Source organism: Nannospalax galili, unplaced genomic scaffold (genome assembly GCF_000622305.1).
Source record: "Nannospalax galili isolate Female #2095 unplaced genomic scaffold, S.galili_v1.0 scaffold1185, whole genome shotgun sequence".
Lineage (NCBI taxonomy): Eukaryota > Metazoa > Chordata > Mammalia > Rodentia > Spalacidae > Nannospalax > Nannospalax galili.
This window is the reverse complement of record NW_008353597.1, coordinates 1815383-1829484: the sequence shown is the minus strand read 5'-3', so window position 1 is coordinate 1829484 and position 14102 is coordinate 1815383.

Genomic DNA, 14102 nt, shown 5'->3' with positions numbered 1-14102 from the left:
ATGTCAATGCTGTTGTAATGAAATGCTTCTTCTAAGTATGTGGTTATTTTAAAACTTTTTAATTATTATTAAAAAATAATAGTAATAATTCTTCAAACCATAAATATTTGCTCCTTAATAATTAGTAGATGTAAAAAACACTACCATTGAAATCTACCTGATGACTTATGTCCATGCTCAGATGCCAAGGAGCTCAGAAAGTAAACGACTATGACTGGTGATGAACAGATATATAGAGATTAGAAATACATATGCATCGTAGTGTCAGTTGTATTAAAAATGAATTTTTCTGTATGAAACTATATTTTAATAATGAAATGGAGATTTTTTTAAAGTTTAAAAACCTCACTTAATTTTATATCTTATAGGGGTTATACAGAGTACAATATTGTATAACTGTATCAATTCAACTGTAAACCTATAAATTTACAGCCAATTTTGAAAGAGATGCATCTTAGCTCTGGAAATTGTTATTGAATATGTCAATGCTGTTTTAATGAAATACTTCTTCTAATTATATAGGTATTAAATAAATAATTAAAAATATGTGAAAATAATCAATTAATCTAGGAAATTCAAGTTGTAAAATAGGTTGGTTTTCTCTACTAGAAAAATTTCTAAAACATGGTCTCTTGCATCACTAAGATGGAGCTCTATGCTTTATTGATTTGCTTTACAATGTAGCCCCTTTGTTGAGGGCACATTGCGAAGTCTGGAATTAGTACTTCTTGAGATACACTTTGGGTAAAAATGGTGGACCTTGAATTCTTTTTGAGATTTATTTATTTTTATGTTATATGTATGAGTGTTTGCCTGCATGTATGTGTGTGTACCACATCCATGGCTGGCACCCACGGACACCAGAAGAGAGCAGTGGAGTCCCCTGGAACTGGAGTTATAGGCAGTTTTGAGCCACTGTGTGGGTACTGAGACTTGAACCCAGATCTTCTGCAAGAGCAACAAGTGCTCCTAACTGCTGAGCCGTCTCTCCTGTCCCAGAACTTGAACTCATAACCAAGTCCAGCTGACAGGAAGAGCTCATCAAGTGGTCTTTAACATTATAGGGAAAAGGGTAGAAAAACACCCTCTCTTAGGGAAAATGGTAGTGTTAAATGAACTTTTTAAGAATTGGATTTTTTGAATAGAGCACCACATATTTTAAGTACAAAACTCAGAATTGTTTGAACTCTTCTGAGTCAAAATGTTCCTTAAAATGTTTTGAGCTGGGGAGGGGTGGTAGAGAGATGGTTCAGTGATTAAGAACACGTGCTGTTCTTCCAGAGGACCTGAGTTTGATTTCCGGCATGCACATACATGGTGGCTAACAATTGTCCATAACTCTTGTTCCAGGGAATCTGACACCCTCTTCTGGCCTCGGAGAGCATGGTACACATACATACATGCAGGCAAAAAAAAAAAAAAAAAACTCATACACATAAAATAAAAAGAATAAAATAATGTTTTGAATATTCGAAATAAAGGGAAATGAATATACAGATACAATATTGCATTATTTCAGCACTCGTTTCCGGGATCTGTTAAATTCGGAGATCTGAATTTCACCTCCAATTTTTTTAAGGTTATTTTCTCTATGTTCCATAAAGAAGTCCAAACAACTTCTACCAGTGCAAATAATGTCTTAGAAATGAAAAACTACAGCACAAGAGAAGACGTCATGTCCTGAGACATCTGTGCACACGGTCAAAGTGGAGAACCCCCTGGTGTACACTAGAAGCCTTGCACACTTGGCTTTCAAACCCTATGATTATTATATTGAAAGAAATGAAACACCCTCTTCAGATATTATTCACTACTTTCAAAATGCTAAAGTGAGAGGTTTTGAAACAAGTTTGGGCAAAATCTTCAATAACTCATCACTGCAACCATGTAACATTCAAATAAATTCACTCCGTCGCTGCCCAGCTCTGTGTCTTCTTACAACCTTTCATTTTAACGCTGGCAACTGCATTATAATGCTGCTGTCGTGCCTGCTCTCGCCACATACTTTCTGGATTAGCTACAGGGTACAGAATATTTTTCCATAATAAAGTAGTTTTCCAAATTGAATTGCCAAAGCGTAATCCTCAAGAACACCACCCGCATTTGGTTCTGTGAAATGAACAGAGACATCTACTTTGACCCCCTCAGAGCTGGATTAAGACGTCCTCCAAACTTTCTGACCATTGTGAAGGTTAAAGAAAATACCCTGCTAACTTTAACCAAAAGACCAGAAATAGAATAATCTTTTTTTCCCTAGGCGGATATGACAGGAGACACATGTTACATACAAAGGGGAGATCTCTTGTTGTTCACGCTTATTAGAGCGAGCTTGAAGCTCTAACAAGAGAACGAGAAAGGAGCAAAACAACTCTGAAGATGATTCAGTGTTACATTCATTCATGCTGGACAAAATCTTTCTTAATGCTTGAGTTTTTTGTTTTTCAGAAATAAGTGCTTAGAGATGAAGCTCATTTCATAAACATATTTGTCCTCTATGCCCTTCGGTCCTCAGCTTCCGTTAGTCGTGGAACTATATGCAAACTTGACTTCACTTGCTACATGCAAATATTTCAATGCTATATGGCATCTTCAGTCCATTTGCTTAATGTTTAATAAGACAGCTGTCCCCTTATCTCTGTGGGATTTGAACAGAACTAGTAGCTGCTTAATTTAAGAAATAACATTAAAATTAAAATTGGATTAGGAATATAATTACTTATATGTATACATACATTATATACAAATAAATTTACAGAACCTAAATGCTTTAAAATATTCTATTTTTTATGTGTATGACTGTATTGCCCGCATAAGTGAACTCATGGTGTGCAGTGCCCACGGAGGTCAGAAGACAGCGCTGGATCCCCTGGAACTGGAGTTACAGATGGTTGTTAGCTGCCATGTGGATGCTGGGAACTGAACCTGGGTCCTCTGCAAGAGCAGCCAGTGCTTTTGACCACTGAGCCATCTCTTCAGCCCCAGTAACTTAAATACTTTAATTTAAAACTTTCTCTTTAGTTTGAAGCTTATGAAGTGTTGTCACACCATATCAGCATGGTTTGTTAGGCCCACAGCGTCCTTATGGCTGCAGTTTTACCCTCTGACTCTCTCTTACATGAGTCATATATTAATACATTTTCTATTATTTTAATTATGTTTTATTAAAATGGAATGAATACCTAGAGACACTTTAAAGCAATCAGTGCAAAATCTTAAATGATTGAAAGATTAGTTGACTGCAGTCTCTCACCCTAATTTTCACATACCTGATCTGACAGCATTTACAAGTTACTTATGATGAAATATGTCAATGATGGAAAACATAAATGTGTGTATAACTTCAGCAACAAACACTGGAGTGCACGACATCACTTGCTTTACTCATTGCTGTGACCAAATATCTAACAAGGAACAACTTAAAGGATAAAAGGTTTGGGGCTGGAGAGATGGCTCAGCAGTTAAGAGCACTGGCTGCTCTTGCAGAGGACCCAGGTTCAATTCCCAGCACCCACATGGCGGCTACGAACTGTCCTTAACTCCAGTTCCAGGGGATCCAATGCTCTCTTCTGTCCTCCACTGGCACTGCACGGCATGGGTGCACTTACACACATTCAGGCAATATACTCATACACATAAAATAAAAACAACAAATAAAATACTTTTTGTAAAAAAAGGAGAAAAGGTTTCCTGTGGCTCACAGCTCAGGGGATCCAAGGGATGGCTGGGAGGATGTGGCAGCGGGATCTGCCCCTGTCCATCTCAGCTTCCCTGCTGACCCACACCCCTGGGTCAGGAAGCAGAGATGTAGAATGCTGGGGCTTGGCAGGCTCTGCCTTTCCCGGTTCCTGTTTAGTCTAGAACCTGAGCGCCCTGGCTGGTAGCACTTAAGTACTGAGTCTTCCCTTCTGGCTTGACCGTCTCTGGAAACTACCTTACAGACACACACAGAGAGCTTCTTCACCAGTGCCCTGGCCATTTCTTAGTCTAATCAAGTTGTCAGTTGAAATTAAGCATTGAGTTCACACAAGTAGCTTAAGAATTGGAATTTCCAAAGCCTTAGAGTTCGTTTAAAATAATGAGTTATAGTTTATGTTTCTATTTTTAGGAATTGCTTTAACTAGTGCATAAATCATAAAAATTAAACACCTTTTAAACGTATTTCTCTTGAACTTCATACATGGTACACTATTTACATCATTTGTATCCCTCCTCCCCTCCAACTCCTCCTGTATCCCTCCCACGTTTCTTAAATTCATGATATCCTCTATAATTATTAGTGTTATATTGTTCCATATACATACATATGCACATACATAATTACAGAGTCCAATTAATGTTGTCCAGGTGTACATGTGTCTAGGGGTGATCGCTTAAGATTGGGAAACCTGTCAGGGGGGTTATCCCTGGAGAAAACCGGTTCTCCCTCCCTTGGCAGCCATTGGTAGCTTTTAGCTCTTCATCCACGGGTGGAGTCTTGCTAAATCTCCCCCATCCGTGTTGGCATGTTGACTGGTGTGGTCTTGTGCAGGTCCTGGTGCAGGCAATAACACTGTTGAGAGTTCATGGGTGCAGTGTCTGTCACGTCCTGGGGACTCTGTCTGGCAGTCCTCTCGGCCCTAGGCCTTGTAGGCTTTCCACCCTCTTTTCCACGATGTCCCTGAGCCTGAGGCATAGGTGTTGTAGTGTCCATGTGTCCTCTGCTTTTGACCAGCGGTCACCTCTGCAGTACCTTCAAATTGTGAAGAAAGACGCTTCTCTGATGAGGCGTGAGAGCTGCTGCACTCAACTCTGGGAATAAGTGTTTAGAACACAGTTGGAAGCTGCACCAACTCAGGAAAATGGCAGTGGTAAGTTCTCCTTTAGATATGAACATGCCTGACTTTGATCTTGGAAGCTAAGCAGGGTCAGGCCTAGTTATTACTTGGATGGGAAAAATCAAACATCTGAATGAGGTATCAGGTAAATACATGTATATACTTTTATCTTAAAAAATATTGTAAGTGCTTATGTATGTGTGTGAGTGGAGCATGTGTGTATGTGTTGTATGTGCTTGTGTGTGTGCATGCATATGTGGACTAAAGCCAGAGGAGGGCGTTGGGTGTCCTATCACTTTCTGCTTTAGTCTCCTGAAGCAGGACCTCTCACTGAACCTGGAGCTGGTCTGGCAGCTAGCAAGTCCCAGCAATCCTCCTGTCTCCACCCTTCATAGCACTGGGGTTACACTTATGCATACTGCCACACCTGGCTTTTTTATGCAGGTGCTGAGATCTGAACTCAGGTCTTCAGTCTTACACAGCAAATGTTCTTACCCACTGAGCCATCTCTCCAGCTCCGTCTTTATTATTATTTTTTTTAAATATTTTATTTATTATTTTTATTTTATGTGTATGAGTGTATTGCCTGTCTGTATGTGAGTGCACCCGTGTTGTGCAATGCCACGGAGGTCAGAAGAGGGTTTTGGATTCCCCTGGAACTGGAGTTAAGGATGGTTCACAGCCACAATGTGGGTTCTGGGACTCGAACCTGGGTCCTCTGCAAGAGCAGTCAGTGCTCTTAACTGCTGAGCCATCTCTCCAGCCCCCCCGCTGCCCCCTGTCTTTATTATTTTAAAATGAGGTTAAACATATTTATTTCCTCAAGCAGTTATCATTTCTATATGGTGAGAAGATTCACATTCTTTCTTGTAGGTTTTGAAGTATGCAATACATTATTGCTATCTATAGTTACCCTCCTGAGAACATCCTAGAAATCCTTACACTTGTCTAATTATAACTGGATACCCATTGATCAGCCTTTCCCACCCCTCTCCACTCTCGTAGGCCTCAGTAGCTATGATGGTTAGTGTTGCAAGTGTTCTGGATCTGGACTCCTTCAGTCACACTTATGAGGGATGATGTTGATTAGGGTAATTGAGATGGAAAGACCCATGCCCCAAAGTGGGCAGTACCATTCTATCCGCTTGGTCCTGACTTGAATAAAAAGGAGAAAGCTAGCTGAGTTCAAAGATCCATCGTTCTGTTTCCTGACTGCAGGTGCAATGTGATCAGCTCCTGACTGCAGGTGCAATGTGATCAGCTGATTCTGGTGCCTGCTGCCAGGCCCTCCTCTGCCATGGCGGACAGTGTCCTTAAATTGTAGGTCAGGATAAGCCCTTTCTCCCTTAAGTGGTGGTGGCAGAGCATTTACCACAGCAACAGGGAGAGCACCTGGTACAGTAGTCACCATTCTGTGCTCAGCTTTGATGAGATCAAGTTTTTAGATTCCACACGTAAATGAGACCATCACGTAGTACCTTGTTTGGCTTATTTTACTCAACACAACGATCTCCATTTTCACCACGTTGCTGCAAATGTCAAGATTCCACTCTTTTAAACGGCTGAATAGTATTCCACTGTGTCTCTGCCTCACATTTTCTTCATTCATCAGTTGGTAGATACTTAGACTATTTCAAATTTTTGGCTACTGTGAATAATGCCCCACGAGCATGTTTTCATGCAAAAGTTGGTCATCTGTCTTTTGTGAAATGCCTATTAAGGTCTATTGCCCGTTTTAAGTGGGGTCCTTCCTAGTCTCATTTCTGCTATTGAGTTTTTAGAGTTTTTTTTATATATTTGGGATATATATATATATAGTCAGATGCATAATTTGGAACTATTTTCTCCCGTGTTACAGGTTGTCTCTGCCTCTGCTAGTGGTTTCTTCACTGTACTGAAGCGCTGTATTTTCATGTAATCACCTGTGTCTGTTTTCACTCTCCTGCGGTTGAAGGATCTTGTTAAGAAAAGCCCGAGTCCATTCCTAAAGCATTTCTGCTATGTTTTCTTCCAGCTGTTTCATAGTTTCAGGTCTTAAATTCTGTAATTCACTTTAACTGTCTGCGGAGGGGGCGGGACGGCTGCGGAGGGGCAGGTGTGTCCAGCGCGCTCCAGGGCTGCCAGGGGCTCAGGCAGCTGTGGGGAGCCTGGGGACGCCCAGCACCGTTTTCTCCTGGGGGACCTGGTGTAATTTCCCAGTTTGCGGCCTGGACGAGATGATTGTTGGTAAGGGATGTGACTCTGGTTTTCTCTGGAACTTTGTGGGGATTTTTGGAGGCTTTTTAGAGGACTTGGATGTGTTTGTACTTCTGAGGGGACATTTCACTTTTTTTTTTTTGACACATTTTCATTAATTCTTTGAGAATTTCATACTTGCATACAATGTATTTTAATCACATTTGCTCCAATATGCCCCCTCAGATTCCCTCACCCTTCTTCATTTCATGTCCTCCCTTTTTTTTAATGGTACCGCTCTGAAGGACATACATTTTTGGGAATGCAGACTCCAACTCATATGAGCGATGTCCTGCGGTCCCTTTGTGACGCTGAAGGGATTATTTCACTTTCTTTGGTTGGAATCCTATGGAGCACCAGCTCTTTTATTTCTTTTTAAATATAACAATGTCAGCTTCCTGCCTTATAATTCTCATCTTTTTTTTTTTCCCCCCTTTGGTCTTTTTGAGACAGGGTCTCCCTGTAGCCCCAGCTGTCCTGGAACTCACTGTGTAGACCAGGCTGGCCTTGAACTCACAGAGATCCGCCTGCCTCTGCCTCCCGAGTGCTGGGATTAAAGGCGTGAGCCACCACGCCTGGCTCATCTTTTTTAATTTTTATTGATTTTGTGCTCTTTGTACAAAATAATCTGATGATATTTTACATCTTGAGCAGACCGTACCCGTATAGTCTGAATGCAGCTTCAAGGCGCTCGGTGCCCAAGCACAGCAACCAGGGAAAATCATCATCAACAGTGCTGGTCTTGCAGGTCCTGAGTCTAGGTCATTTCTAGGCTTGGCAGATATTTACTTCAGTGGTATCTCAGGGATGTGTTTGTTGATGCTAGTTTCTTCTTTTCTTTTTTAGAACACTTTATTGAGCTATAAATCACAGATCATAAAACTTCCCCTTAAAAGAATATAATTCAGAAAGCTCGGTTGGTAAAGTGCTTGCCTTGCAAACATGAGGACCTGAATTTGATCCCAGCACGCACATAAAAACCAAGGTCAGAGGTGCACACTTGTGATCTTGGCACTGAGAAGGCAGGGACAGGAAGATGTCTCCGGCTCACATCCGGATGTCTCCGGCCAGTAAAGCTGAATCACAGAATATATTCAGTGATTTTGAGTATTTTCTGTTTTTCAACTTTTCCCACAATATGATTTAATGGCATTTTCTTCACACTTACCCTGCTCCCAAGAAACATCCATAAGATATTTTCTAAAGACTGTTTTTGCTTCCCTTGAATTGTCTTGGTACTCCATCAAAGATCAGTTGACCGTAAGTGCAAGACCTTGTTTTTATCCACGGGTCTATTTCACCTACATTTCTACCAGCACCACACCATCTTTGTCTGTAGCTTTTTTAGTTCTGGTTTTTTTTGGTCTTTTTTTGAGACAGGGTCTCCCTGTAGCCCAGGCCTTGAACTCATAGAGATCCACCTGCCTCTGCCTCCCGAGTGCTGGGATTAAAGGCGTACGCCACCACACCCAGCTCTGTAGCTTTTTTAAAGTTTTGAAAAAATTTTTTTTTAAAAAATCTTTTGTTTTAAATATTTTATTTATTATTTTTATTTTATGTATATGAGCAAAGTATTGCCTGCATATATGTGAGTGCACCCGTGTGGTGCAATGTCCCGTTCAGAAGAGGGCATCGGATTCTCTGGGAACTGGAGTTAAGGTCGGTTTGTAGCTGCCATGTGGGTGCTAGGAATCGAACCTGGGTCCTCTGCAAGAGCAGTCAGTACTCTTAACTGCGGAGCCATCTCTCCAGCCCCCGAAATCAAGCTTTATTTTTAAGCTTATCATTCTAATTATATCGATTGGGGGCCTTTCCACTGTATGTGTGTACATGCTGCTGTGAGTCCCAATCCAAAATTATTTATTCTCGGCAGAATACTGTCAGTGAGAATTCAGAAAATTTTGGCTTAGCCACCTTTCCACTACTCATAATACACAAAATACAAACATGTAGCAACAATGTATCTTGGCCCCGCTAGAAAACGCTACAGTACAGTTTATGCAGGCCGGAGTGAGCTTCCTGATCACACTCTCTAGTCTCTCACAGAAAAGCCATTCTAGAGTTCATGCTCCTCGTCCCCATCGTGGCTTCACGTTTTCACTCATTTGTAACCACCTGCTCCCCCGTCATCCTTTGCTATAAAAGCTACGACTCTAAACATTTGATGTAGAGTTTCTTCTGATGATCCAAAGAGCACAGAGCAGTCGTGGCTGAAGAGGTAGAGTTAATCCGTGTCTCTGTGTTGGTTTCCTTTCTCAACTGAAAAGCAAAGACTTGCTATGGACATTTTTTTCTGTTCCGTTTTTCCCTTGGGTCTCTTTTCTAGGTTGGGGTATAGACATGAGGCTGGGGTGACCATGTTGCTATCATAGATGACAAGGATGAGGACAGAGGCCCTGAGCATCCTTGTGGAAGAGTTGAAAGTGGAAATTCTGTTACTGGGTAGCATCGTTAGAGCACTGTCATGGTTACCGTCAGCCACCAGCCTGACAGACAGCTAAACACATCTGGAAAGGAGTCGCAAGAGAAGCTTTTCCCCCATCTGATGGCCTGTGGTCATGTCTGTGAGGCATTTTAATTGCTAATTCATGTAGGAGGACCTGGCCCACTGGGTGGTACCATCCCTAGGCAGGTGGGCTTGGGTAACGTAAGAAAGGCAGCTGGGCCTGAACCTGGTAGAAAAGGCAGTAGCTTCATGGTCTCTGCTGCAGCTCCTGCCTTGGTGTCCCTCAGTGATCGACTGTGACCTGTAAGCCAAATAAACCCTTTCCCCTCAGGATGCTTGTAGTCATGGTGTTTATCACAGCAACAGAAAAGCAAACTAGACCGTCTACTGCGGCAGTCAGGGCTGCCCCTGGGGTGTCTCATTGCATCACACAGGTATTTCATGTCCACATCGAAGATGCATTGATTGTAAAACAAACCATTATTCCATGTACTTCTAGGAACAGAAAAAAGCTGACCATTACACAGTAACATAACGCTTTCCCTTCACGTGGATGGGAGGAAATGACCCGCTTTACAGAATATATGTGGAAAACCTGTTTCTTGGAGTCAGCAAATACAAAATACCTTTCTCTGAACCATCATGCAGGGGGCGGGGGTTCATATATTCACAACTGAATTTCCTAGTTGATATCATTCTGTAATAAATAGGTTAAGATCGAATTATGTCATGCAAAAGCAGAGAAGGGAGAATACACCAGGCCCTGCTGAGAAGGCTGCTTTGTGGCTAAGACAGTTGAGTGCCCCAGCATCCCCAGGCTCTGTATGTCAGGCCTAGACCTCCTTTCAGGCATGGTCATTTCTGGCCCTTTCTCTGATCTGTAGTGCGCTCTTGTAGACCGTGTTCCCATTCAGCATGTTTCCTGAAGACACGATGGGGTTGGAGGAGACCATGTTCCTTCTCCTTCCTCTGCCATCAGCAACACCTCCCTTAGCAGCTGACACTCCTCACAGGATCAGCTTCCACCAGGTAGGTCAGCTAGTGATGCAACCCCTGCCCAGGGACCTTGCATCCTTCTCTTCCCATCCTTTCTATTTTGAGACAGGGTCTCCTGTAGCCCAGGCTGGCCTCATGCTCACTACATAGCTGAGGATGACCTTGAACTTCTGACCTTCTTGCTCCCACCTCCTGAGTACTACTGTTATGTGTGTGTGTCATTGCTCCCGGTTTATGTGGTGCTTAGGGCTTTGTCATGATGAGCAAGCACTCTACCACAAAAACCTCCAGCCCCAGGTTTTTGACCTTAGGTCCTAGTAGTGGTCCTGGTAAGCGTTTGCTCCTTTGGCATCTGTTGGGGGGCCCTCACACCCCATTTGGTTTCCCAACTTGGCTGTCATCATCGTCTCTGAAAACACTTCTTGCATTAAAGTGTCTACCCTTGGAACGTTTGAAGGGGATTTTCCTGCCCGTAGTAAAACTCAACCAATATTTTTAAAAAGAGTTAGGCACTCAGTCTTAAGTTGAAGGTATTGCACACAAGTCAAAGAGATGGAAATTCTGCCAGAGATGTGAGACCTGAGAGGACTAGGACTCCCTGGTCCCCCGAGCATGCACTATAATAAGGGGCAGCAGCATGTAAAAGGGCAGCTATTCCCATTGGAAAAGGTAGCTGGCGTGCATCCTAGGCGAGCGGGGGTGCTTCAGCCCCTCTTCCCCAGCTGTGGCTTTGAAGGGTCAAAGGCAGCATAGTTTCATTCTTGTTCAGGAAGACGTGGCTAGTGTGTGTTACCATATCTTCCAAATAGAACTCCGCCTTACACATGCCTTCTTCCCTCAACACTTGCCTGTTGGCTACAATGGGTGTTCGCACATCTTTTGGGCTTGGTCATTGGTCTATCTTAGCCTGACAGAAGAGTTTGTTTCACCCTAAACTAGGAGGTGGATGCAGTAAACAGATGAGATTGAGAATGGCTCCCTGTGGGCAGCAGGTGGCGGGTCAGGTCTCAGGGAGGGATGTGGGCAAAGCTGTGCATGGAAACAGCATGCAGAAAAGGCTTAAACATTTTGTGACTTACATTTTTTTCCCGACAGGAAAGCCTTGATTCTCCTTTGTGAAGTCCCCGCACTCCCATTCCCAGCCCCCACGGTTTATAACATTAACCCAAGCTCTGTCTGCAGAGGTAGATATTGGTTCCGATCTGATGAGCACAGTTATTCAGCAAAGGGCATATGTCCTAATCCATCAGTGGGAGGCCAAGGTAGGTGCTTTGCCAGAGGAGCATTCTCACTTGTGGTGCTGGACCTGGAGCTGTGAGGATGCACGTCTGGAGCCTCTAGCAGCCCTGGGAGAAGCATAGCCTGAGGCCAAAGCAGAGCCACAGGGAAGAGAGGAGAGAGACAGAGACACACCTGCTGGGTGGCAGTGTGGGCAGCGTGAGTGCTGGCCAGCCGTGCCCAGCCCAGGACGATCATCTAGAAATCCAGTTGTGGCACGCAGTAAACTCCTTTCCCTAAGTCCGTTGAGATGTGTTTTCTTTCCCCATAAGAAGTGGCCGCACACTTACGCAGAATCTTGTAGCTATCATTCCTCCTTTCAGCTCCTCTCCCCGGAAGATTCACAACCGTTTATAAAATGCATCTATAGATTCGCGCACATTTTGGCATGAAAGAGCATTTAAATTTGGTAAAAAGGGAACTTAAAATACTACTTGTGTAAATACAACCCCTCTGTTAATATCACTGTATGCAGGCCAGGAATGACAGCACTTTGTTTTAAAACTCTAAAGTCACTATGTTCTCTTAATTTCCAGGAAATACAGGGTGTTAGATGCTGTCGCTGTGAACCAAACTGATCCTACTTGTATATCATCAACTTTAGGAATGATGTTTAAAAGGTTTTTTAAAACAAAACCAAATAAAAAGGTCTGGGGATGTATGTAGCTCAGTTGGTAGAGGAGCTAGCATGTACAAGGTCTTGGGCTCGATCCCCAGCACCTAATAAAACTAGGCCTGGTGATGCATTCCTGTAACTCCAGCACTGGGTGGGTGGAAGCAGGAAGATCTGAAATTCAAGGTTCAAGGTTATCCTCTGCTACATAGCATCTCCAAGCCAACCTGGGCTATAGACCGTATATAGAATAGAGTGAAATAGAAAAGAAATGCATCAAAATATCTTACATAGATGTTTAAAACTTAACACTCATTAATGTACACCGAGTGGGGTTTACCATTGAATGTGATGGCAAACTTCAATCATTGCATTGACTGGACTGAGAAATTTCTAGAACATTAACAAACCTAAGGATGCTCTAGGCAGGATTAGCTAAGGAAGAAGACTCATTTTGAATGTGGGTGGTACCATCCCAAGGGCTCGAACTGAGGGTCAGCACTCTCTTCCTGGGTTCCCTGGTTGCCCTGACGTGAGCTGCTGTGCTCACTAGCACTCCCTCCAGGAGAGACTGAAACGTCTGGCACAGTGGGTTTGGCAAAGCCTACGCTTTCGTGTTTTCTCAGGTATTTTATCGCAGTGATGGGAAGTCTGCTGAATACAAACTAATGCTGTTCTCCTCCCTGGTAGGCAGAGGTTTTCTTGATGAGATTCTGTGATCTTAGAGGAAAATGAGCAACAAGTGCTGCCTCCCAGATGACGCTCAGGCTTGATGAGTGGTCAGTGGCCTGTTCATCGACATGCCTGTTTGTCTGTACTGTTTCCTGGGTTACATTTGACGAATTCTTGCCTTTGACTCAACTTCAAAGGAGCTGGCTGCTTTGTTCCATAAAGCTGACTGGCAACCTGAAAATTTTCTAAAGGTTAAATGATCAACGATTTCTTCATTTTATTTTTATATTTTATTGCTTTTTAAAATTTTTATGTGTATGAGTGTATGGCCTGCATGTACGTATGTTGTACCCATGTCATGCAATGCCCACGGAGGTCAGAAGAGGGCGTTGGATCTCCTGGAACTGGAGTTTCGGATGGTTGTTAACCACCATGTGAGAGCTAGGATTTGAACCTGGGTTCTCTGCAAGAACTACCAGTGCTAACAGCCGGGCCAGCTCTCCAGCCTGATTTCTTCACTTTAAAGGAGGATGGTATTGAATCTTTTCAGTTGACTGCTTAGCTTTTTAAAATAACTAGTGCCACAGAGTGCTCGAGTTGGAATGCTTTCTTTTGGCTTCAACACCCCCCTCCAACACATACCTTTTTTGGGTGATGAAACACAGTTCCATAAATATAAAAGGGCAATTGTGGATAAATGATGAAACTCTCGCCCTGTCTGCAGACCATCACAGGAAGGCTCTGCTGGCCGCCATTTGTTTGGGTGATGAAACACAGTTCCATAAATATAAAAGGGCAATTGTGGATAAAATGATGAAACTCTTGCCCTGTCTGCAGACCATCACAGGAAGGCTCTGCTGGCTGCCATTTACATTTGCCTCTACAGTTCTCTTGCTCTTCAGACCCCCTTCTGGGGTTATGCACTGGAGTTCAGAGATAAGTTTAGCATTGCAGATTTCCTTCTCTTTCGTGTATACCTATATTTTCCATTTTTAAGGATATTGATTTTGTTTCCCATTCACTCTTCCAGGTTCTTAGGGACAGGCCT